We start from the raw sequence: 10,896 nt of genomic DNA on the forward strand, positions 1-10,896 counted from the left end.
GGGCAGCCCCTGATTCCCGGCGGCACAGAAGCCACACCATCTTGGGCGACCTTTGGCATCACCTGGCAGGCTTTTCTTCCCATCGAGGCTGGTGCTCCCTCCCAGCACTGCAGTCACATCACAGCACCGGGATTCTCCCGTCTCGTGATCCCAGCCAGCTGCTGCCACAGCACACCGTGGGGTTGGTTGTCTTCCCACTAACGGTGGTGCTCACAGGATTGGGAAACCGGCACCTTGCAGTGCCCCTTTGTCACCGGCAGCCTTGGAACAGCAGCTCTTCCTGCAGCAAAGCAACATCTTTGTTACTCACATCTCGAGATTTGTTTTTACTGGAGCTGGGCTGGTGAAGATGGGGAGGTGAGCAGCCTCATGCCTGCTCCCCTCGGCTGCACATGGGGACCAGGGCTGAGGAAGCTGTCCTTTTCCAAATAAAACAACCAGGACAAATTCAATAGGAAATAAGTTCCTCTCTTCTGAGTGAACTTGCCGTGGGTGGAGAAGAAGGAAATTAAACAATAGAAAAAACGTGCGGGACTTGATACGGCCGGAAAATAAACCCCAATGCTGTTGGTCTCTGTCAGAATGGCCGGGCATCTTCCCTTTGCCTGTGTCAGTGCTCATTTTGGGCAAGGACAGTGAAGGCGAAATTCATGTTTCTCAGTGCCACTCCATGGCTGGGGCATCCATGTGTGGATATGGGGAAGCTAGGACCTCCCCATGCCACCCATCAGGGTCACCTTGCCCAGCCCCAGTACATGCCATGACACCCCACCAGCTGCAGCCCCCAGATTTGTCCCTTCCAACCTGGAGCTGCAGGCACTGGACACAGATGCTGATGGGGAAGCTCACACGCACAAAGCCTTTCCTGCTTCCTGTGCCTTTGGGAAGCTGGTGGGTCTGGTATGATTTTGTTTGGATGGGGATGGAAAATCCATCCCAGGCAAACAGACTTTCCCTTACAGGTTGTTTTGGGTTTTTCCCCCCTTCCTGTGTGGCTCTGTCAGTACTGTAGAACAGGACATACTTAATGTGCTGGTGGTGGTTATTTAAACTGAAGGAAAAAGACACCTCGTAAGTCAAAACCCAGGCTGGAATGAAGAGGGAATGATTAATATTTTCTTCAGTACAGTGTCATGCTGAAGTATGGCACAGCCGTGTGTGCCCCTGCTGCAGAGTGTCACCATCAGCACCTACCCATCTCCTTCCACAGGCTTTTATGAGCAGGTTTGATTTTGGGACATCTCTGGGTGCTGGGCTGAGGATGGAGGGCTGTGGTCCCACCACGTATCTGATCTCGGCCAGCTTCTGACTGCCTACTGGAGATGGAGCTGCTCTCTTGGCTCTTTTGTGTGTGGGGCAGGGTCTTGGAGGGTTTTGCTTGAAAGGGTTTTTTTTTATAATTCTGCCTTCAAGATGTACCTTAATGACTTGTGTTTTTATTTTGGCTGTTGAGGTAGAGCCTGCCAGAATAAGGTTAGGACTCAAGACAAGGGAAGCAAGATATTAAGTTCCCAAGTCTTGTGTTTGCTTCATGGCCTCAGAGGACAGGGGCTTCCAGTCTATCTCATTGATGTTTCCAGCCATTCCAACTTCAGGACATCGTGACAGCCCTTGACTTCCTTGTGTGTTTCTGGTGGCATTGCTTTGTGCCACTGTCAAGTGTGTGTTGGTGATATTGGAACTTGACATGGGGAGTGGAGGGAAAGTGTGATGCTACTTTCTTGGAGACCATCCTACAAACCTCAGGGGCTGAGACCACTCTCCAGGTGCCAGTGGGAGATGGTGCCCTCTGTGCCTGTCCCCAGGTGTGGAGGAGCAGGGCAGCCCTCATGCCGGACCCGTGAAGGGCTGGATGAGTCACACCCTGCAGACATGGAGAGATGGCAGCCTGTAACTTATGATTCATGTTGTTTTCCTGCAAAAGCCACCGACTGTAATGGCAGAGCTTGCAGAAGACTAATCAATATCGAGCTGTAAATCCTGCGTGTGACTGTGGCTGGCGGCCAGGGGGCTGGGGCTGGGAGCACCTCGCTTCCCACGTCCTCCCCAAAACCAGCAGGATCTTGCTGCAGTCTTTTGCCCTGGGAAGGGGACAGAATCCTCTGCACTACCTTCAGGTGGTACAAGCCTTCCAAAAGGGGTTTATGAAGGTCGAGAGATCTGTTAATGGGAGGTATCCCAAGAGGAACTGCCCTGGTATTTATGGTGGGCATGCCCCAAGTTCAGCTCTGATGCTGATCTGGTCAAAGCTGTGGAAATGGAGATTGTCTTGGAGAGATCAAGACTCTCTTCTAGGATTTCTGCCCTGTTGTCCTACTTCTGCCAGGGAGCCCAAAATATCTTGGAATTTACATTCACTGGTAAAGCAGGGAAGAAGTATTTCCAGTCTCTGAGCTTGGGCGTGTTGAGGGTTGGATGTACAGTGAGGGATGTCCGGCTCGGCTCTCTCTGCCGAGATGTGTGTCTCATCCCATAGCTCTGGGTATGGTTAGGAAGGATGACAGCCCCCAGGATGTCCCTGCTCCATGGGGTAGCCTGATGCTCTCCTGGCTCTGCTTCCCATGCCTTGGCCTTGGCAGAACCCAGTACCCCACTGAGTATTCTCCTTCCTTCCCAACACCAGCTGCACCTTCACAGCCTTGTACAACCCTGCAGCCCCAGGGCTTGGAGCTCTTAAAGAAAGGGGATGCATTAAAAAGTGTTAACTGCATAGTCCTGAAGTGCGGCTGTAAGTGCTGTCAATGCCTGGACACATGGCTCAGGCCATTTTCAGTCTCCTCCATTGGCCTTGATCCATCCCTTGCTGTGCTGGTACACTGCTGCTCTCGTGGATTTACGTTGGAGAGTGGGATTGAGGCCAGGAGGGAAGGAGTCAGTGCAGGTGGAGCATGGCAGGTTGGTTCCTCGAGCATTTGCTTGCCTTGGAGCCCCTGCAGAGGAGAAGGAGAGGACAGGACTGATGCTGGAGCAGGTAAACCAAAGCAACAGACTTCCCATGGACATGCCATTTGGTTCTTGCAGCCTCAGACCTGGATCTGAAAATAGGGGAGGCAAGAGGCAGCAGCTGTGCTTGTTGGGGGCAAGCGTGGGCTTTGCCAGTGCTGTTCTAGGGGTGAAAACAAAACTAATCTTGCAAGTGTCCCCTGTGCTCTGTGCCTGTTCCTGCTCCCTGTGTTTTCCCTGGGCTGCTGAGCCTTGCAGCCTCTGGTACATTTTAAGGGTGACAAAGTTTGCATGCAGAGGTAATGTCTTTTATTAGCCTAACTAATACCTTTAGGAAAAAACAGATGTGCTCTTGGGCCTGAGGAATGCCTGCGTGGCCAAAATGTGTCGCTTTTTCCAACTGTGTCCATTGGTCTAATAAAAGATCTGACCTCCAGCCTGGCCCAGTCATGACCTTGGAGCATGCTGGCCCTGGAAGTGTCCTGCCTGTGCGTCAGCATGTGCTGCCCAGCCCTTCCCAAAGGATCTGCCACCCCGGGAGCCATGGCGGGAGCACACCCACGTCACAGCAGGGACTGCTCTGACTTCTAATTCAATATTGGCTGCCAGCACCTGGCCCTGTGGGTGCTTTGGGCTCCTGGCAGCGCCTGTCCTGGCAGACTGCAGGGAAGTGGAGGTCAGAGGCAGCTCAGCAAAGCACTGGGGCATCAGGCAGGATGGATGTGGTCTGACAGTAGCATCCCAGGGAGCCCCTGGGAGGAGGAGGCAGCTCCATCCTTGTAGGGACTCTCTGGAACGTGGGCACTGGTGGGGGTCAGTTGCTCTTTGTGAGCTGGTTCATGCTGTGATTTTATGGATTCTGCTTTGCAAAAGTGCTGGTTTGGGGCTGGGTTAGCACTCGCAGGGCAGCCTGTGGTCCCCAGAACAGCTGGCAGTTCTGTGGCAGGATGCCTCTGCTCTCCTACCAACTTGGGAAGCTGTCAAGAAAAGGAAGCAGCCGGCCCATGCCATGGGGCTCGCAGTGCTGCCGTGCCTGAGCACAGGGAATCACTGCTGCTTCGAGAGTCTCTGAGATCCAGTGTCACCCTCACACTCGTGGCAGGACCAGCATCTCTGCAGGAAAAGTGTGGCCAAGCCAATTGTCAGAGGCAGCAAAAGGTGGCATCGAGGGGCTTTCAGTCCATGTTTTTTTGGGTAGGAGTCCTCATGCAACCTGCTTGTGAGAGGGCAGGCTGCCACTCCAGTGAAATATAAAAATGCATGTGAGATTATTTTCCCCTCGTCCTTTTTCTTTTTAAAATACTCAGGATTCAGGCCCCGATTATCCAGAAAGGCTCTCGGGTGCTTGGAAAGCCACAGGAACCGACACGGCACATTTCGAAGCAGGAAAACCCAATTCACTGAGTGGATTTTTTCCCCCTGTGAACCCACTTAAAATTCATGGAGAGTTTTGTCGGTAAGAACCTGTTTCAATTAACAGACAAAAGAAACTCTCCTCGTTAAGCGCCTCTTTCAATTAAGGTTTGGGAGAATTCCCCAAGCTCTGCTCCGAGGCTGTTCCCAAGGATTCAAGGACAAAAAATACCTCTGAGGAGGAGTCACCTGTGAAGGGCTTCAGCTTTTCTGAGGGGCTTGCAGCGGCACAACCCGAACCATAACCTGGCTGTGGGGTGTTGGGGTGTTTTGTTGGGATGGTGATGGGGATCATTGGTGCTGAGGGATCAGCTGCCCAACCCAGTGTCCCTGGGGCATAGGAGAGCTAATGGCTGCTGCTAATTGCTGGCCTAGTTTGTGGAGGAGACTGGTTTCATGTGGGTGTTGGGAGATGCAGAGGTGCTCTTCCAGATCAGGATGCTGAGGACAAGGAGGGTGGGAGCCACCGGTGCCCCAGGATCAGAAATGGGGTGACCTCTGCAGAGGCTTCCTCTGTACAGCCTCACTGACAAGGGTGGGGAAAGGGGTGAGAGATGGGGATTAGCAGGGACAGGACCTTGGGATGTGGGTTTAAGGTGTGGGGTTTGCTAGAACTAGTCTTAGACACCCTCCAGCTGGGCTTGCCAGCTGCTCTGCCATGAAGATTTTTAATCATGGCCTTCCAGAAGCCTCACCCAGTTTTTAGGGATTTGAATTTTTAAAAAAATTTATTCAGGTTTTTTTCTCCCCTAAAAATTCAGCATATACATGTCACAAACAGAACTTTGCTTTTCCATCCCTCTGCAGGCAGTGGTGAGCTGTTCTCATGATTGTTTTTTTGAAGAAAACCTGAGAAAAACATTACTTTTATCTCTCACAGTAAAACTGAAGTGCTAACAGGGCTTTCTGGGTGCAAAAATGCCTCTTCCAGAGCTGGACACTTTGACTAAAAATAACTTTTTAAAAGTGAAAATTCTTAACCACTTTCACTGGGCTCATTGCTCATATTGGTTTCTTTCCCCTAGGAGCAGGAAGGGGGTGGGCAGCAGAGCCAGAGGTTTATTTCCAGAGGGGAGAGAGGTGTCAAGGTGAAGCTTGGTTCAGCAATCCAGGTGAATGCTCCAACTGCTCATTTCTGGCCAGGCTCTATAAATCAGATCTTAAAAAAAAAAGAGCTGAGAAGAAGGGAGCATTTTCCTTCTGTATTCCTCCTGGGGTGGAAGTTCTCCAGACCTTATATATCACCGATGAGTTTTCCTGATACTCCTTTGTGTTTGGTCGTATCCAGCCTGTGCATGAAGGGGAGAAGCCAAGCCAGGTGGGTTTGCAGTGGGAGCAGCATCAGGGACTGCCTGTCACTGCCTGTTCCAAGGTCAGCTGCTAGGGCTGCCACTGTCCATTTTTAACTTGGCACCTCTTGGGCACCGGCGGAAGGCTGGTGGCCTCAGGAAAGCAGCACTGGGAATCTCCCTCTCCCACAGCAGGGTGTTTTTCTCCCTCGTAGGTTGTAACTACTGTTTGCAAAGTGCTTAAACAGCCTGTGTAATCTACCACATAAGACCCTCCTTATCTGGCATTACCAAACCTCTGGCGAGTGGGTGATGGGAACAAGCTCCTTTCTGCTCCTCTGTGTCCTTCTCTGTGTTTTTCCCCTCTCTGCCTGCTCCACATCCCTCTCCCCTGCCCAGACACCCTGGCTTTGCAGCTTGGCAGGAGGCAAATGGATGTCCATACAGATCACTCCTCTGTCCAAGTCTCTTGGGCCCATCCTAAAGGCTCACCCAGGCTGTCAAGACGAGGAAAAACTCCTGGTTTTGCAGTGGTTGAAGTTTTCATGCTGGGTTACTCTTCCTGGGCTGCTGTAGCTTCATGTCCTGTGGCACAGGGCTTGTGTCCCAGCTCCAGGAGCATGCTGGTGGGATCATCACACCACCACACACCACAGTAGAGGAGATCATCTCCTGATTGTGCCTTCTCTTGGTCAGTGGTTGCAGCCCTGGCTGGGGAGGGAGGAGATGGGGACAGGGACAGACAGTGGTCCTTTGCACCCTGAGATAGCTCTTTTCCCTTGCCAGTGCTTCCAGCTGTCTGCAGATGTCTCCAGTTGTAGCTGGGATCACTATCATTTAGAGCTGATAAAGGCGGTGGTGCAGAGGTGGGTGTTTAAAGGCCATTTTTTCATGCCGATTACTTTTTCATTTTCAAAGCAACCTCCCCTGTCTTGAGCTTGCAGTTGTCTCTTGAATAATGTGATGGCATTAATCTTCTCTCTAAGGATGTGCTTAGCTCAGTGGTTTTAGATCTGTAGCCCTCTAAATATTACCAGTGAGTGAAGGGGATTCCCTCTAGAGGGAACTTAAACCTATTAATAATAATTTGGCTGCTTTTGTGCATCTTTTACAGGTAGTGCTGATTCCCAGGGCTGCAGGGCACCAGTTGGTGATCACTGGGGATACTCACGGTGAGGGTCCGTGAGATGTGGGAAGGACAAAAGGTGGGGTTGGATAAGCATTGTCTGCTGGGGGCCTGAGTCCTGGCCTGGCCAAATTTAGACCTTCCAGTAGTGTTTTGCCTTCAAGTGGGAGATGCAGCAGATGTGTAGGTGGGGCTGATCCATCCACATTCCCTGCAGTGGTTGGATAGGGGAAGTATTGGAGCAAGCGGGAGTGATTGCAAATCGCTGAGCTGTGCAATGCAATTTAGCATCCTGCCTCTAAATCCTCCTCCATCCATGCTTAACCCCCAGGGCTGGCTTACAAGGAGAAGTGGAGCTGGCATGGTGGTGACGAGGTGATTACCCAGCAGTGGTGGGTCTCTCCCTGCAATGATGAGGAGTGAGGAGCAGGGGTGCCCACCCAAAGGGTGCCAGCAGGAGGGGAGCAGGGTCACCCACCTGACTGTGATGTTTAGGATGTGGCTTCATCTCTATGGGTTGAATGTTGGAGATTTGGGAGCTACTCAAATCAGGGGCTGAGGTTCTTGAACAAAATCTCAGTGTCTTCTGCATGAAGGTGGATGGCTGCTTCTTCCTTTCAGCCTTTTCCAAAATGGTGCAAGGGAAATGTGTGAGCAATTTCTTACTGTGTCACACCTGTGGTTTTGAGCTCACCTCCCATCTCTGGGCCATGGGCTTGGGACAGTTGATTTATCCAACAGCTGTGACTTGTGAGCTGCCTGATCTTCACTGCTTGCACCTGCAGCCAGACCTGTTCCACCCCCCAATAAATCAAACCCTGCTGTGGTTGTCTTCTGGGATCACTGACCCTTCCCTCTCCGCCGGATCTGCTTGCACTTCCTTGCTTATATTTAATCCTCACGTTGCATCCCGACAAAATCTCACTGGTATTTAAAGGAAGAGTGCTGTAAGCCACTAAAGGAAATTCCCTCTCATCCCATCTAGAGCCTCCCTGACTTTCTGGGGTGCAGTGGTTCCCCAGGGAGTATTTGTGGAAAATAACTGGGCAGGGAGAAACCACTGTCCCCAAACTGCACTGGGGGGTGGGTTTTGAAAAGCTGTTCAACCATTTTTCCCTTCCTCCTGCAGCTCTCTTAGATTTGAAGAAGCAAAGGTACTTTAGTCAAGCTGATAGTAAAGGGCTTCCCTGTCCCCTGGTTGCGCTCCCTGCCCATCCTGGGGTCGGATCCAGCTCCACAGGGTGCTCCGGGCTCCCAGCCACGCCGGGAAGCTGCTTGGATGCTGATTGTGTTTGTCAGGGCAGCCAGATTAAGAGCATGGTGGCTAAGCCTCCTCACTGAGTCTCCTCTCCAGCGGAGTCTGTTTCAGGGCATTGCTCAGAAACCCACGAGGAAAGAGCATTTTCCAGGGCTCTTTCTCCCCGGGTCTTTGATGTGCGGCTGTGGCTGAGCACCCGCCTGGTGATGGGAGCCTGCCAGCTCCGTTTCTGGGGGCCTGAGGTCTGTGTGTGGGACTCAGGCTGACATTTCCAGCTGGTGCCTTTTAAATAATCACTGTGGTTTTAAAAGGCACCTGAGCAGCGTCTAAAAATCAGGTTAAAAGGAAGTTTGACCTCAGCTGTCACCTTGCCAGATCTTGTGGTTTTTTAAATTTTACCATCTTGTTTCCCTTTTTGTTTTAGAAAAGCTGTTGGTCTCAAGGACTTCTTTTGTGCTTTTGGTCATGAGCCTGCTTCCTTCCCCGGCACTGAGCTGTCAGCTCTCCCACCAGTGCCAGGGATGTGCAGGGGTCTGCTGGGCAGGATGCAGCCAGCACCCACTTGCATGGGGAAAGCCCTGGGCAGGAGCATCCCCACCCTGCAGCATTGCCCCAAAGCCCTTGGCATCCTCCCTATGGAGGGTTTGCTCTGGCAGTGAACCAGCAGAGCAGGATTCCTGCCTGCTTCCTGCCACACTGACAGGTGCCTGAGGTGGGATGCTGCCTGTCCCGGTCCCAGCTCACACCTGGCTGCTCCGGGGGTCCAGTGCTGGCCCCCTGCCCTGGGCAGGCTTTGACGTGGCAGCCTGGGGAGACTCAGCCGGTGTCTGGCCAGAGATGCTGTCTCCAAAGCCTGGTCATTAAGTACTGTAATTAAAAGCTCTTAGGAGAGAATGGGCTAATGAAGTGCCCTTGGAAGTGGCAGGTGATGTAGGTGCAGAGCCCTATTCCCTTTTTCATGGAGGGTGGTGCACGGATGGACACACAGTCCTGCCCATCAGGTGCGGGCTCTGGTGCTTGGCATCAAACCCACTGCTGCCATTTGCCCGTGTATCACTGTGGGAATGCAGCTGCCAGTACCCACTGCTCCTGGCAGATGAAAGAAACGGAGAGGGAGTGGGATGGCACAGCCAGGGTGCTGGATAATGCATTTCCAGCTCTCTGCATCCCTAGGGATTGTAAGCAGGCAGGGGAGCCTCCCTCTGCGCAAGCACATCCTTAAAATCAGCAGACCTGGAGAAGTGCCCTGTCCCAAAACCGCAGCAGGGCTGTTCTGTTGTCCCAGGGATGCTGGAGGGGCTGAAGGAGTGAGGTGGAACAGGCAGGACACACCTCGAGGGGCTAAGGAGAGAAGGTGCATCCTCTCTTGGTCATGCCTGGAGATCATCTATGTGCACAAAGATAAATTACAAGTCAGTAAACCCAGGTGTTCCACACAGCCGGCAAGGGGAGGTTGCTGGTGTGCCATGGAGATGGTGAAGGAGGAGACAGTGATGGAGGCTGGAAGGAGACTGGCTGCCAGCAGCACCTACCGAGGCCTGGCTGAAGCAGTGCCATGTCGGCAGGGTTGGGAAGCACTGCCTGGAGTGGGAGTTTCTGCTGGGAAGGGCAGGGATGACAGGATTACCCTGCCAAGCCCCAGTCTGTAATCCACAGTGCCGCTCAGTCGGCCACGTTTAATCCTGTTAGGATCCCGGCTGGTGTCAGCAGGGAGGGTGCTCAGCCACAGTGCTGGCAGGACACAGGGAGTTCTCCCTGGGAGGAGCAGGGACTCCTGCCCTTGTCCCCAACAGTGGTAGGAGTTTGGGGACAGTGCTGCAAGCCACTTTTTTTCCTTAAACACATTAGCTGCATCAGTCTGTCCCCCAGGTGGCTTCACCTCCTGTCAAACAGTGCTCATTGTTTTCCTTTTTTTTTTCAAAAGAGCTTTTCACAGGGAAGGGAAGAATATTCCCAAGGTTGCTTTGGCTCCACGTGGACACTCCCACATGCCCATCTCAGTGACCTTGGCTGGCGGCTCCTGGCTCAGCCTTGAGCTGCCTGGCTGGCGGGCTGCCCATGTCCCTCCCATGTCCCTCCCTGCCAGCCGAGCTGGGCCATGGGGGCTCAGACCTCCCCCCATTCTCCTTGGCACAGCGTGGCTCCCACTGGGCACAGGGAGGAATAGGGCTGCTTCTCCAGCTGCTTGAGGTACCAGAGATTCACAGGGGGCTGGGAGCTCCTCTCCATAGCACCTGGTGATGCACCTGCACTCCAGGTGCACCCACGGCCAGGATCCCATGGCATGGCTGTGTGCTGCATTCCCGCTCCATCCCCGGCGCTGTTGGGAGCTCACAGCGTTATTGTGGCAAGCCCTGGCACGCCAGTGAGCTCCTGAGGACTCTGCTGGGGCTGTCACACTGCAGAAATAACAGTGGCAGCGTTGACATCGTCCCTGCCCTCTCATCCCACCTCTCTCTCTCAGGGCGCTGTGTGGAGCTGGGGAACCAGGGATCCACCATGCCCACATTCCCACCACGAACCACGCCGAGGCTGCCCGCCGCCCCCTCGCCCTGCTGAGGCCATGGAGCTGCTGCTGCCATTGCTGCCATCACCACAGGAATTTCGGCTCGGCAAGGGGACTCTCGGTGCCTCTGCCATGGTGACATGAAGCAGACGGCGAGGGACGCCCGACTGCTGGAGGGGAGAGAGCCTGCACAGGCGGCCTGCTAGTATTTTAATTTATTAGTAGTATTCAATTTGATTTTACCTAATTTTTTATTGGTTGGTTGGTTGCTTCTTCCCCTCCCCGGGGCTCGTGAGGGGAGGGGGCGGGCAGGGGAGAGGGGCCCCACCTCACCCAGCGGATGCAAGGATGACTGTGCTGG

This window comes from Corvus brachyrhynchos, unplaced genomic scaffold (assembly GCF_000691975.1).
Source record: "Corvus brachyrhynchos isolate BGI_N302 unplaced genomic scaffold, ASM69197v1 scaffold21, whole genome shotgun sequence".
NCBI classification, from domain to species: Eukaryota; Metazoa; Chordata; class Aves; order Passeriformes; family Corvidae; genus Corvus; species Corvus brachyrhynchos.